Here is a 15625-nt window from a genome sequence, read left to right as displayed (position 1 = left end):
TAATAGGTTCTATGCATGTCCCAGCTTTCATAAAAAGAGCCAATTAAAGGATCACTTATACCAGCACACCCACTCTCCCGTAATCCTAGGCATAAGGACCAAGTCCCATCTTTTCACATTTCTGTTTGGGCAGCCTTTGGAAAAGACTAGGTGGTTAGACATAGAGCTGGTATCACTCTTCTAGATGAAAAGATGTCTAATGACACATCACTCTTCTCCAGAAAGAATAAGAGACGGCAGCCCACATTCCCAGGGGATCATTTCCTGAGAACAAAATGGCAGTCACTGTGCCTCAGCTGTGTGTTTAGTGGAAAAGACACACGCATTGGGCTCCTATGTTGGGCTCTTCATTTTGACATTCAGCTCTTTAAAACAAGAATGGAGCATGGTTTCACCAGCTCTCTTACTTTCTGAGCATTTGATTCCTCAGTTCAGAGGAGTCTCTCTCTCTCAGCATGAGATACCTGTAGCCTTTTTTGCCGACGCCTCGAGTCATCTTTATACCTGAGGGCAGGACATTTCTTCACGTCTCTTCATTTCCTCAGAAGGGCACTTCTGCATAAAATGCCTACTCTCCCAATTTTGCCTAATAATAATGCTGGAAGACAAGTAGCAACAGCAGCAGCAGTGACCATGACAAACATTTGAACACTTACAAAGGACAGAGCGCTCAGATGAGTTCCTAATGTACTGCTTCATTTTGACTTCCCAGCAGTAATTTTTGTCATCTCAACCGTATAGATGTAAAAATTGGGGCTCAGAGAGGATAACTTTCCTAGGTTAACATAGTCCAAACCTCCAGACAGGAGTCTTAATAACCACTTTACCCCCAACTCTACTTTAAATCATTTTTTTTTTCTAAATGACATATATATTCTTAAAACAGTACTTCTCTCCATATGAACTGCAACCTGGGGGTGGGGCAAGAGGAACAGAGCGTTGCTGTGGGAACTGAAGCCCTAAGCTTTACCCAGTGGTATCTAGCGATGCCTTACAAAGTCCACTGGATCCAGGGATCTTCCCTCAGGGAAACTGAGAAATGTCCCATGGCTAATTCTATCAGGAGGCAGATCCAGGAATACATAAGTTTCTTTCTTATTTCTTCCCCTCCTTTCCCTTCCCTAATTTCCTTTCCTTTCCTTCTTCTTCCCCCCCTTCATTGATTGCTTGCTTCCTTCCATCCATCCATCCATCCATCTATCCATCCATCCATCCTTCCTTCAGTTTTTTGCTTTGGGATCTCTGTAAAATGTAATGGCAAATGAAGATATGTTTTATCAGGTTCTAAAAAAGTTCCAAGGAATATTGTTTGTCCTACCATAGGGTTTCCACTGAGGTCAAACCCAAGAACTGTGTCCTCAGTAGAAAGGAAGAACTCCTCAGGAAGCTTAACAGTCTCCTCGGCTACTGAAGGGCCACCTCTTCTGTTGATTGCTGTCAAATACCTAACATCAGTGTCTCTGTTCTCTTTTTTCAGACTGTTTTATAGTATCAAGTACAAATTCCACATAAGTCTTTTCAGTCATTCCGTAGTTTCTTTTCTGGGTGTGTTCCTTTGTTTCAGGCACTTGACACCATCATCTGTGAATTCTTTAATAACATCTCTTGTGGCCATGAACATCTCTTCAGTAGCAAGCTGATGAATACTTTGAAACTTTTGGAGACATTCCTCCAAAGTTCTTTTCTTTCCCTTGTTAATCATAGTCATCTAGTCATGGATTTTAAGACCTGGTTTATTGTGTACTAATTTCCTCATGGCATTAGAACTAATGGATCCACTCAGATGAAAATGAAGTTCCATTTTAGGTAATTCCAAGGGAAAGATTGTCTTCCAGGGCTGCTGTTTGTCTTCCGCCTCCATCATGACTTAGCAGGATGGTCTTTCTCACAACACTGTTATTCTTGGTATAAAGAGTATGATGTATTGGTTTGGCCAAAATGTTCATCCTGGTTTTTTTTTTTATAAGATGTTATGGAAAAATCTGAGCAAACTTTTTGGCCAATCCAGTATTTCAGTTCAATAAGTTTTGTGGTCTTAAATTTCCTTCAGATTGCTTTACTTCCATTCATTTTGATAAGATTAAGTGTATCAGACCATCTGACCTTCTTGCTGAGAAATCTGTATGCAGGTCAGGAAGCAACAGTTAGAACTGGACATGGAACAACAGACTGGTTCCAAATTGGGAAAGAAGTATGTCAAGGCTGTATATTGTCACCCTGCTTATTTAACTTATATGCAGAGTACATCATGAGAAATGCTGGGCTGGAGGAAGCACAGGCTGGAATCAAGATTGCTGAGAGAAGTATCAATAACCTCAGATATGCAGATGACACCACCCTTATGGCAGAAAGTGAAGAGCCTCTTGATGAAAGTGAAAGAGGAGAGTGAAAAAGTTGACTTAAAAGTCAACATTCAGAAAACTAAGATCATGGCATCTGGTCCCATCACTTCATAGCAAATAGATGGGGAAACAATGGAAACAGTGAGAGACTTCATTTTTTTGGGCCCCCAAATCATTGCAGATGTTAGTGACTGTAGCCATGAAATTAAAAGACCCTTGCTCCTTGGAAGAAAAGCTATGACAACATGTACAACCTAGACAGCATACTAAAAAGCAGAGACATTACTTTGCCAATAAAGGTCCATCTAGTCAGAGCTATTGTTTTTCCAGTAGTCATGTATGGATGTGAGAGATGGACTATAAAGAAAGCTGAGCACTGAAGAATTGATGCTTTTGAACTGTGGTGCTGGAGAAGACTCTTGAGAGTCCCTTGGACTGCAAGGAGATCCAACCAGTCCATCCTAAAGGAAATCAGTCCTGAATATTCATTGGAAGGACTGATGTTGAAGCTGAAACGCCAAGACTTTGGCCACCTGATGCAAAGAACTAACTCATTGGAAAAGACCCTGGTGCTAGGAAAGATTGAAGGCAGGAGGAGAAGGGGATGACAGAGGATGAGATGGCTGGATGATATCACCAACTCAATGAACATGAGTCTGAGTAAACTCTGGGAGTTGGTGATGGACAGGGAGGTCTGGTGTGCTGCAGTCCATGGGGTTGCAAGGAGTTGGACATGACTGAGTGACTGAACTGAACTGTAGTGTACATGCAGCTCTGGGCTCAGCTTCATCACCATGATAGACTTCCACTCTTGATTCTCTCCTGATCTTGACCTTGTGGCCCCCAGCATAGGGCAGGGGCAGTACTGAGCACCAGTGACAGCAGCGCCCTAGCATGAGTTCCCAGGTCACGAACAGGTACATGCAGAATGTCTTCACCATGTTGACATTGCCAGGACCACATTGCACACCACTCATCTGCTGAGGTCACTAGGTCCACACATGTGCAGTGCAGCACTGCGTGAGCATCTCACCCAACTTCTCAGCAGTTCTTTACTTGGAGTTTTAATTAGCACCCTAAAATGTATTCCTTCCTTTGAATTCTGTGATAGTTTGGTTGGATCCATATGCGGCACTTTCTACCCAAAATTCATTTATTCTGTAAATATTTAGGAAATGACACACTATAGGTCAGGCACTGTACTAGCCCTGAAAGGATAAAACACTTTCCTGGAAAAACTCAAAGAATAGTGGGTGGGGAACACATGAGATTAGAATGTGGGATGAGAAGTATTAAAATGAGGGGTCGTGAAGGAGGGCAGAGCTAACCTGATCTTACAGTGTTTGAGAAGGCTACCAGGAAGGGGAGTCACTGAATCTGTCCTACACAACCAATAGGGTTGTGGCAGGGGAAGAATGGAGTATCTCAGATCCAGGTCAGCAGCATATGTAGACCTGGAGAGGCTGAGTGGTGTTTCTTGTGGTGCTGTCTCTGTCTCTGCCCCCACCTTCTAATGCTGCAAACACTGGTACTCCCAACATGCCTCTCACCCATAGGTGGTGACCTGGAAATAATGGGATAAATGCATTTGGCATAGTTGATACCAGAGTCAAATGGAGCTGAGTTCAAATCCTGGTGCCACAAGTTCCTTGCTTTGTGATTGTGATCAAGGAATTGGCATCTCTAAACCTCAGTGTCTACATCTACAAATGGAGTCTAGTACTAATGCCATTATCCTAAGGGTGTTAGAAGTGTGAAAATGACATAATATGTAAAGGGACATAGTACAGCATATAGACAAAGCACACCCCCAAGATGGTGACTTTTACTCATAGTGGTGGTGGTTATGAGGTCCACCTAGATTAGGACATCTCCATGGAAAGGAATCTGACTTATTTTTCTTTGTGAGCCTTACTGTGCCTTGACTGCATAAACTTAATAACAGGTGCTCAGTGAGGACACGCTGATGGATTTGTGGATGTACCTTTTCCATTAACTCATTAAATAAATATTACTGAGCACTTACTATGTGCCAGGCGATGCTCCACATGCTGTGGCTGCATCAGCGAACAAGGCACTCAGCTGGAGCTTTCATCCTAAATAGAATTCTGACCAGCACTCTCATAAAATTGATGGTTGCTTATACTTCATAAACACGTTTGAAAAATATGAGAATCGTTGGTGATAATAACTATAAATCCACTTCATGTTTCTAGAGAATGTAATTCCTTATCCTAAGTCCTCTTCAATAGTTCAGTGTTTCTCTACCTGCCACTAGGTCCTGCTTGAATCTAAAAGGATGATTTCCATTTCACTCCACAATCTACAACACAAGGTCCCTCCCATAGTCATTACCAGCAACAGACCAATTTGTTAATTTCTTCTTTCTCTTTTTATTGCATTCTGCTAGTTCTTGAGAGGAGAAGGCAATGGCAACCCACTCCAGTACTCTTGCCTGGAAAATCCCATGGACGGAGGAGCCTGGTGGGCTGCAGTCCATGGGGTCACTAAGAGTCAGACACGACTCAGTGACTTCACTTTCACTTTTCACTTTCATGCATTAGAGAAGGAAATGGCAATCCACTCCTGTGTTCTTGTCTGGAGAATCCCAGGGACGGGGGAGCCTGGTGGGCTGCCATCTATGGGGTCGCACAGAGTTGGACATGACTGAAACGACTTAGCAGCAGTTCTTGAGAAGCCCTCTGTTTGCATAGAAAGAGGAGTGGATTATCAATCAAGCAATTTAAGTTTTAACCTCAGTTTTGCTGCTAATCAATTTGGATAAATTTTTCATTTACTCTTTCAATGAATATTAATGGAACACTTCATAAAGACACAGCATGGCCTGGATAAGTGTTCAGGCTTTGGAGTCAGAATTGCCTGGATTAGAAACTAGCTCTGTTACTTTCTAGCTGTGTAATAATGGGTGGGTGACTTTACCACTCAGTCTTGTTACCTGCAAAATGGGGATAATAATCATACCCTCCTCATAGGATAGTTGTAAGTATTAACTGAGTTAATACATATAAAAGTCTTAGACCAATGTTTCTGAAACTTGCAAGGTCCCAGTAAATGTTAGACACTATTACTTTCATGTTTTTAATAAGGCAGTAAAGTGACTGATCTGAGACATATTTGATCACATTTAGATGTTACACCATGTATACATTCAACAAAAGAAACAGAATGAATAGGTTTTAATTAAGATAACAAAATAAACCATATATCCTTTGGCTGTCTAGCAAAACATAGATAATCACAAGTAAATATTTTAATAAGCAATAGTTATTCATTTGATAGGAATATGAATAGCTCAGCCATGATCCTTACTGTAAAAATTCACTGGATTTTTTTAATGTTTTTTTTAAATTTTGGTAAAAGTCATATAAAACATACGATTTTAACAATATTTAACTGTATATCTCAGTGGCACTAAATACATTCACGCTGCTGTGCAACTCTCACCATCATTCATCTCCCAAATTTTTCACCTTCCTAAACTGAAACTCTGTCCCTGTTAGTCACCAAGTCCTCATCGCTCCCCTCACCCCTGACCCCTGACATCTGCCAGTAAGTATACTTTCTGACTCTATGAATAATTTGACTGTTCTAGGCACCTTCTAAAAGTGGAATCAAGCAGTATTTGTCTGCACCTACAGTATGTTGGAATGCACTTTTAAGTGCATTTAATTATTGAATGCACTTTTAAGTTTCTTGTTACGATCTGTTGTTACTGTCAAGTGCTAGGCACTGTATATGGCACTGAAGAAGTAGAGTGGGGAAGGGACAAGACATGGTGTTTAGCCCCAGAGATCTTGCTTTCTAATAGGTGAAGAGACATTAAACAACTAAATATGTAGTTATAAATTTGATGAGTGCCAGGAAGGAAATGAACAGGGAACAGTGTGTGGTCTGAGTACCATTTGAGTTGAGATTTAAGGAATAAATAGAATGTAGAGTGGTGAAGAAGAGGTGTGTGCTCAGGTGTGAAAGACTGTCCAGGAAGAAAGAAAAGTATGTGAAAAGGCCCTGAGGCAGGAACTGAAGGATCTGTGTGGTTACTGTGTGGAGACTGAGGTAGAGAAGTGGCCGATGCAGTATGGAGGGCCCGAGCCTGCAGTGCTGGGTGATGCCTGTCGAGCTTGAAAATTTTCCTAAAGGCAAAGAAAAACCACTGATGGCACATGGATTCCCTTCCAGCACACAGATTTCTCAAAACTAGTGAGAGGATTGTATAAGAAAGCTTCTCAAACCTCTTTGACATTGAAGAATATGAGATTTTATAATTACTACTAAAAAAAGAGGCAGTTTCTGGGAAAAGTAGAAAGTAAAGAAGTGGGGAGGGAGGGGAGGGAAGAAGAAGACGGGGAGATAAGAAAAGAGCAAGTGACTAAAACTTCAGTGGAGACATGAAGTCTAGAAATGAACTGTTGAATATTCACCGCCGGTACAGACTCAGTACCTATTACATCTATGCGTGTGTAGGTGTGTTTGACTTATGCATGTATTTGTATAAGTTCACTGATTTGGCAGGAAACCAAACCAAGGGAGTCTTTCTGTGGAAGACAAGTAAGACTAATGAGCTGGAAATGCTGGGGAGGGGGAAAATGCTGTGTCAATCTTTTTGGTTAAATGCAAGATTGCTGGATCTACAGAAGCATCTGAAACAGCTCCGGGTGTTCAGGAATTGAAATGCTGGCCGCCACACGGTTCAGCAGCTCCTTTCAGGAGCTGCTCAGTGGAAATCAAACAGAATTGCATTAGGAGAGGAGTGGGTGAGAGAAGGGACTCTCTGGAACTGAAAATTTTATTGGGAAAGAGGAAAAGAAAAAGGAGTTTAGTCCAAAAGAAGGACTGGCTCCAAGAATTTGTAATTTGTTCCAGCCTTCAGGAGCCCAGAGGAGCTTGAACACTTTTGCCTTGATATTCAGACCTGCTGGTAAAAAGAGGCATGACAAGCAGGGAAAATAAATAAGTGTTCTCTGAGCCCAAATTTTTCATTCCCAGCTGAGTAGGGGCAATATTTAAGGAGTTTTGAAGGGGAAACACACCAGTTCAACTCTGCAAATGCTTTATAATATTAATAATACCACCTCTGACTCTCAGCACTTGCCGTTAACTTGGGCTTGTATGGTTGGGTGTCTCATGCTTCTTGTAGCAAATGCTAGGAAGAATACTGATTTGAAGTACCTCAGCGCAATGGGAAGGCAAAGGAGCCCCATCTGGTTGATGAAAAATTCTTTTCCTGTAGGGAACTATCCACTAGCAATACGTCTTATTCTCTTAACTACTTCCTGGTTTGCCAGTGGTTCAATTAGCATATGCCTCATTTAATAACAGCAGCTGTCACTTAATGGATATTTACAATATGTTTTAGGTAACAAAAGCGCATTATCTTACTGAATCTTCATAATGTGTTATAAGACAGATTCTTGCATTCCCATTTTATGCATGAGGAAACAGGGGCTCAGAGAGGTTAAGGAATGTTGCTAGGATTGATACGCAGATCTGATTCTAAGCCATGTTCCTTCTGAGCCCATATTTTCATAAATGTAAAGTGGAAGTGGTTAATAACAAGGCCTTTAAATTATCATGGTCCCAAAGCTCCCTGAGCAAGACTGCAGATTCAGCAAGTTCATTGGTACTTCTGTTACATATGCTTTTCTCACCATGGAACCATCTCTCCCCATCCATTCTCAGTGTGCCAATGCAGTCAGACATTTTTTCCTATCAGATCTTGTTCTGGGATCCTTCATCCCCACTAAGGGGACAGTAGATAATAGAAATCAACAGATAGCAGTAATTCTTTACTTTCCTGCAGCTGGCATTCAGGGGCTTACACTCTCCCATTTCAGATCATCCCAAGGTCATTTAGAGGCAGATAAGATGTGCATTCTCCCAGGTTGCAAATGAGAAACTAGGACTCCTATGGAGAAAGTGAGTCAGCCAAGGCCACACAATGAGTTAAAAGCAGCATCATGACGACAGGCTCCCATTTGCGAAGTCCTGGTCTGTCACCTTTTCCAGCAAGGCACACGGCTGCAGTGAGCTGCAGACTCAGGGGCCAGGCAGGAAGCATAAAGGAACAAATGGGCAGGCGAGAGAACATTTTTCATCCTGCCAGTGGTCACTCAGCTTTAGCCAGAATTTTTCAAATGAGAAACAGGTCCAGATCTTTCCATTAAAAAAAAATTCTCCATAGATTATTTATTTTTCTTTCTTTCTTTCTTTCAGCCACAGCATGACATGCAGGATCTTAGTTCCCCAACCAGGGATCAAGCCCAGGTCCCCTGCAGTGGGAGCGTGGAGTTTTAACCATGGGACTGTCAGGGAAGTCCCTCATTTTTTTAAAGAAAAGCTTTAAAGAGAATCTGGATTTTAATGTTCACTGTCATGATTTTGTACAAGCTGCCTCAAAGTTGATTTTAAATCTTTGTGAAAGCTGACTATCACACATCCATAAGCTAGAGTAACCAATAGGCAGTTTTCCACGTCTGCCTCACACTGAAGACATGAGAGTTTCAATATGGATGCAGAGATATCTGGCTAACAGACCTTTTCGCCATGGGAATCCCCATTCCACGGGAGATCCAAATCTCAATCAACAAACCCTGAGAACAGTGAAGATTTTGGTCAAGCAGAAACACTCCCAGGAAGGAGAAGATTATACCTGCAGTGTGATAGTCAACTTGTTCAGTCACCAAGTTGTCTGACGCTTTGTGACTCAATAGACTACAGCACACCAATAGACTATGGCACACCAATAGACTATGGCACACCAGGCCTCCCTGTCTCTCACCATCTCCTCAAACTCATGTCCATTGAGTCATGTCCATGTCCATTGGATGCCATCCAACCATCTCATCCCCTGTCACCCTCTTCTTCTCTACCTGCAATCATTCCCAGCATCAGGGTCTTTTCCAATGAGTCAGCTCTTCACGTCAGGTGGCCAAAGTATTGGAATTTCAGCTTCAGCATCAGTCCTACCAATGAGTATTCAGGGTTGATTTCCTTTAGGACTGACTGGTTTGATTTCCTTTCAGTCCAAGGGACTCTCAAGAGTCTTCTCTAGCACCACAGTTTGAAAGCATCAATTCTTTGGCACTCTGCCTTCTTTATGGTCCAGCTCACATCTGTACATGACTACTGGAAAGACCATAGTCTTGTCTATATAGACCTTTGTTGGGAAAGTGATGTCTTTGCTTTTTAATACACTGTCTAGGTTTGTCATAACTTTCCTTCCAAGAAGCAAGCATCTTCTAATTTCATGGCTGCAGTTAACATCTGCAGTGATTTTTAGAGCTCAAGAAGAAATCTGTCACTTCTTTCACTTTTCCCCTTCTGTTTGCCATGAGTGATAGGACTGGGTGCCATGATCTTAGTTTTTTTTAATATTGTTTGAAGCCCAGCTTTTTCACTCTCTTCTTTCACCCTTATCGAGAGGCTCTTTAGTTCCTCTTTGCTTTCTGCCATTAGACTGGTATCATCTGCATATCTGAGGCTATTGATATTTCTCCTGGTAGTCAACTAGCTCGGGAGAAAAAAAGAAAAAGTGTAGCATTTGCCAATTTTCATAATGTAAATATTCCCACCATAGCCAATAGCTACTATTAGTTGAGCAACCAGTTTGCAAAATTCATGAACATTTAATAGTTGGCTCCAGATATTTAATAATTGGTATACCAGAGTCCAGTGGTTCACTGGTGAGGTTTTTTTTAAAAAATCAATTTATTTTAATTGGAGGCTAATTACTTTACAATATTTTAGTGGTTTTTGCCATACATTGACATGAATCAGCCGTGGATGTACATGTGTCCCCCATCCTGAAGCCACCCGCCCCCCCCCCCCCCACCCCATCCCTCAGGGCTGTCCCAGTACACCAGCTTTGAGTGCTGAACATGCACTGAACGTGGACTGGTGATCTATTTCACATATGGTAATATACATGTTTCAGTGCTATTCTCTCAAATCATCCCAGCCCCATTTTCTCCCAGAGTCCAAAAGTCTGTTCTTTAGATCTGTGTCGTTTTTGCTGCCTTGCATAGAGGGTCATCGTTACCATCATTCTAAATTTCATATATATGCATTAATATACTGTATTGCTGTTTTTCTTTCTGACTTATTTCACTCTGTATAATAGGCTCATTTCACCCACCTCATTAGAATTGATTCAAATGTGTTCTTTTTAATAGCTGAGTAATATTCCGTTGTGTATACGTACCACAGCTTTCTTATCCATTCGTCTGCTGATGAACATCTAGATTGCTTCCATGTCCTAGCTATTGTAAACAGTACTGTGATGAACATTGGGGTACGTGTGTCTCTTTCAATTCTGGTTTTCTTGGTGTGTATGCCCAGCAGTGGGATTGCTGAGCCATATGGCAGCTCTATTTCCAGTTTTCTAAGGAATCTCCACACTGTTCTCCATAGTGGCTGTACTAGTTTGCATTCCTATCAACAGTGTAAGAGGTTTCCCTTTTCTCCACACCCTCTCCAGCATTTATTGTTTGTAGACTTTTTGATGGCAGCCATTCTAACTGGCGTGAGATGGTACCTCATTGTGGTTTTGATTTGCATTTCTCTGATAATGAGTGATGTTAAGCATCTTTTCATGTGTTTGTTAGCCATCTGTATGTCTTCTCTGGAGAAATGTCTGTTTAGTTCTTTGGCCCATTTTTTGATTGGGTCGTTTATTTTTCTGGTATTGAGTTGCATGAGCTGCTTGTATATTTTTGAGATTAATTCTTTGTCAGTCGCTTCATTTGCTATTATTTTCTCCCACTTTGAAGGCTGTCTTTTCACCTTGCTTATAGTTTCCTTCATTATGCAAAAGCTTTTAAGTTTAATTAGGTCCCATTTGTTTATTTTTCCTTTTTTTCCATTACTCTGGGAGGTGGGTCTTACAGGATCCTGCTGTGATTTATGTCAGAGTGTTTTGCCTATGTTTTCCCCAGGAGTTTTATAGTTTCTGGTCTTACATTTAGATATTTAATCCATTTTGAGTTTATTTTTGTGTATGGTGTTCAAAAGTGTTCTAGTTTCATTCTTTTACAGGTGGTTGACTGGTTTTCCCAGCACCACTTGTTAAAGAGATTGTCCTTTCTCCATTGTATATCCTTGCCTCCTTTGTCAAAGATAAGGTGTCCATAGGTGCGTGGATTTATCTGTGGGCTTTCTATTTTGTTCCATTGATCTGTATTTCTGTTTTTGTGCCAGTACCATACTATCTTGATGACTGTAGCTTTGTAGTATAGTCTGAAGTCAGGCAGGTTGATTCCTCCAGGTCTGTTCTTCTTTCTCAAGATTTCTTTGGCTATTTGAGGTTTTTTTGTATTTCCATACAAATTATGAAAATATTTGTTCTAGTTCTGTGAAAAATACTGTTGGTAGCTTGGTAGGGATTGCATTGAATCTATAGATTGCTTTGGCTAGTATACTTATTTTCACTATATTGATTCTTCCATGAACATGGTATATTTCTCCATCTATTTGTGTCATCTCTGATTTCTTTCATCAATTTTTTATAGTTTTCTATATACAGGTTTTTTGTTTCTTTAGGTAGATTTATTCCTAAGTATTTTATTCTTTGCATTGCAATGGTGAATGGAATTGTTTCCTTAATTTCTCTTTCTGTTTTCTCACTGTTAGTGTATAGGGATGCAAGGGATTTCTGTGTGTTAATTTTATATCCTGCAACTTTTCCATATTCATTGATTATCTCTAGTAATTTTCTGGTGGTGTCTTAAGGGTTTTCTATGTAGAGGATCATGTCATCTTTAAACAGAGAGAGTTTTACTTGTTCTTTTCCAATCTGGATTCCTTTTATTTCTTTTTCTTCTCTGATTGCTGTGGCTAAAAATACAAAAACTGTGTTGAATAGTAGTGGTGAGAGTGGGCACCCTTGTCTTGTTCCTGACTTTAGGGGAAATGCTTTCAGTTTTTCACCATTGAGGATAATGTTTGCTGTGGGTTTATCATATATGGCTTTTATTATGTTGAGGTATGTTCCTTCTATGCCTGCTTTCTGGAGTTTTTTTTTTTTTATCATAAATGGATGTTCAATTTTGTCAAAGTTTTCTCTGCATCTATTGAGATAATCATATGGTTTTTATCTTTCAATTTGTTAATGTGGTGTATCACATTGACTGATTTGCGAATATTGAAGAATCCTTGCATCCCTGGGACAAAGCCCACTTGGTCATGATGTATGATCTTTTTAATATATTGTTGGATTCTGTTTGCTAGAATTTTGTTGAGGATTTTTGCATTTATGTTCATCAGTAAAATTCAGCTTCCTATGCCCATTCCAGATCTACTAAATCAGACTCTCTATGTTTGGATCCTAGGAAGTAGTGTTTTCAAAGAGCCTTCTGAAAAGAGCAGCAAGATGTGGGAATCCCCAGTGCAATCCCTACATTCAGCTAGTAAAGAAACCATTCTAACATTCAGCCTGTTTATAATGGGTAAATAAAAGATTATAGAACAGAGGCGAGAAGTCCATGGCTCTGAGAGCCACAAGATAAACATGTTAGATATTGTTAAGTAATGATTATAATAATAATAAAACAAATTTAATTGCAAATAGCATTTTTTTTAGATCAGTCACTATTCTAGGTACTTTACCTGCATTATTTTTTTCTAACCCTCTCTCTGTGAGCTAAGTATCACTAGTATTTATATTTTATGTATGGGAAAATGACAATACAGAGAAATTAAATAACATGCCTGAGATCACATTGCTGGTATACTACATAGCTGGGATTGGAATCCAGGCAGCCTGGTTCTGGAAACTGCACACTCAACCACAATTAGGGAAAGTAACTTCTTCCTGAAAGTATAGATTATTTTGCATAGAACAGCCGTACACAGAAATTTTTCATTGAATTAGACTGAGCAAAGGACAGGAGTTCATTTTTTAGAAAAGGTCACACCCTTCTGTCTTTCCCAGGGTATCTGAAAATCTTTGTAGGCTTTTATTCCATTTTATTGACCCTTTGGCAAAGTCTATTGTGAATCCACTAAGTCCTTGAACAGATTTCCTGGTTACTGACAGGAAGAGTTGAGTCTTCTATCTTATTTGTGTGTGTGTGAGTGGTTTTGTTTTCACTCAACGTGGCATCCTAGTGGCATTAATACTCCTTCTACTGACTCTGGAAGTGGACTCCACACCCTGTGGGAGCTATACACCATCTGTTTCCAAGTCATCCTGCCTTCAGCCTTTCATTCAGCACTGTCCTGGTCTCACACCATGACTGAGGCTAGAAACCAGCAGATGTTCGGCTGCTCAGAAGAGACTATCAGTCCGTCCTCACAGGGCAAGCCTGGGACCATTAAACATTACAGATCTTCCAGGCACATGGAGAGGAGAATGATAGCAACCCTATAAAACCTTTAGGAGCTCTTTCCCAGCAAAATAATAAACAACTTAACCTTCATTTACCAAGTACCTAAAGCCTAATTTAGAAGAAATAGACTCAGAAGTTTAAATTTGACTTAGAAGACCAAATAGTGCTTTATCAGAATGTTTATCTTTTGCTTTGTTTTAGAAAGGATTTAAGGCCAGAGTCTCAGTCCCTGAGACGCACAGTGGCTGAGTCGATGTAAATGAGAAGTGACCAGCTGGAAACTGTGATGATCTGGGAGAATCATCTAGAGGGGGAAACCACTGCCTGCAGTCAGTCTCTTGTGGACATGTCTGTGAATTTTTTTAAGAAAAGGCATAGGACTTTTACTTATCTTAATGAGAAACTATATAACTTGGACCAGTGGGGACAAAAAGAAAAACTGGACAAAATACTTAAAAATCTGCTCTAAGATCTAAAGGGCTAACAAAAGAGTGAAGAATCACAGAGCAAGGAGCTGAGGCTAGAGCAAAGTCAGTGGGTAACCCTTGTATTTGGAGACATTTTTGCCCTGGAGACATTTGCCAATTCCAGAAGAAACAAATAAACTAAAAGAAGGCAGGAATAAGAATGTGGGAATTGGAGTTCAGAAACAAAAATTGGTGGCAGTGGAATGAGGCTGTTAAAGAATGTTCATTTTGGGTAAGGACTCAGAATAGCTGCCCAGCAGAAATGAGAATGAACCTGGAAATAGGTGCTTGTAGAGACAGCAATTTAGTTTTAAATCATCTCAATCTCTGAAACGGGACCGAAATGCTAATGGATTGATATTAACAAGGCAAACCTATATCTACTAGGGAAAAAGCTAACATAACCCTAGGCATCAAATTATTTCTATGACAAATTCTGCAATACAACATCCAGAACACGATAAAAAATAACCAGTTACACCAGAAGCTAAAACAACATTAAGTATAATTGAACAGAAAAGATAGGGCCACATCCATAGGCGCTCAAGATATTAGATTGATCAGGCATGTATGCCTGATCTATGCTTACATAGTAAGTAACTATGCTTACTACCTTCCAGAGAATAAAATACAAGATAGATAATTTCAGCAGACTACTGAAAACCATGCAAAATAATAAAGGGGAAATTTCAAATTTGAAAAATAAAAGATTGACGTCAAGAATTTTATAGACTATTAGGTGCTTCTTAAAAGAGAATCAGTAAACTTCAAGATAGATCAAAATAAAATAACAAGATTAAAGCACAGAAAGCAAAAAGAATGGAAAATTATTATGATTGCTTTTTACTCAGTCCATGTTTGTTTGTATCTACCCATATTTTTATAATTCTAGTTCCTTTTGATTCCTGAGTTTCTATCTCAAATACTTCTGCTACTTCCTGAGTAATATCCTTGAGTTATTTCCGTTAGAGTATGTCTATTATTGAGACTTTTTTTTTTTATTTGTATGAAGATGTCCTCATTTTACACTTTCTCTTGAAAATACATCTTTGTTGAATATAAAATTTACATTTGCGGTTATTTTCTTTCAGCACTTTAAAAATATAATTCGCTTATTTCTTGTGAAGAGTCAGTTGTCCGTCTTAATGCTGATCGTTTTGTAGTAATTTGTCTCTCACCCTTTCTTCACTCTGAATGCTTTTAAGAACTTGTTTGTGGTTTTCAGCGATGTTAGTAGGTTGTGTCTAGGTGTGATTTCTTTGATTTAACTTGCTTTGGGTATATTGGACTTCTTGAATTTGTATTATAATATCTTTTATCAGGTTTAGAAAGCTCTTAGCAATTGACTCTTCACACGTTATTTCTGAATCCTCTTACTTTCTCTGTATGACATCCCATTTCCCATGTATGTTAGGGTTTTCCATTGTACCCACCATATTTCCCACATATTTTATTTTGTTGAGTTTAAAAA

At 39.8% G+C, this 15625-nt stretch overlaps 1 protein-coding gene and 1 pseudogene across 4 annotated transcripts in view; both read right to left on the bottom strand.

Annotated features, from left to right (window-relative positions):
• Window positions 1–15625, bottom strand: part of GRIA1 (glutamate ionotropic receptor AMPA type subunit 1) — a 348888-nt gene that overhangs the window by 184153 nt on the left and 149110 nt on the right.
• Window positions 960–1974, bottom strand: LOC100140426 (adenosine deaminase-like protein; annotated as a pseudogene).

Source organism: Bos taurus, chromosome 7, assembly GCF_002263795.3.
Source record: "Bos taurus isolate L1 Dominette 01449 registration number 42190680 breed Hereford chromosome 7, ARS-UCD2.0, whole genome shotgun sequence".
Classification (NCBI taxonomy): domain Eukaryota; kingdom Metazoa; phylum Chordata; class Mammalia; order Artiodactyla; family Bovidae; genus Bos; species Bos taurus.
The sequence above is the reverse complement of the archived record's forward strand: the minus strand, read 5'-3'. Positions and strand labels throughout refer to the sequence as shown.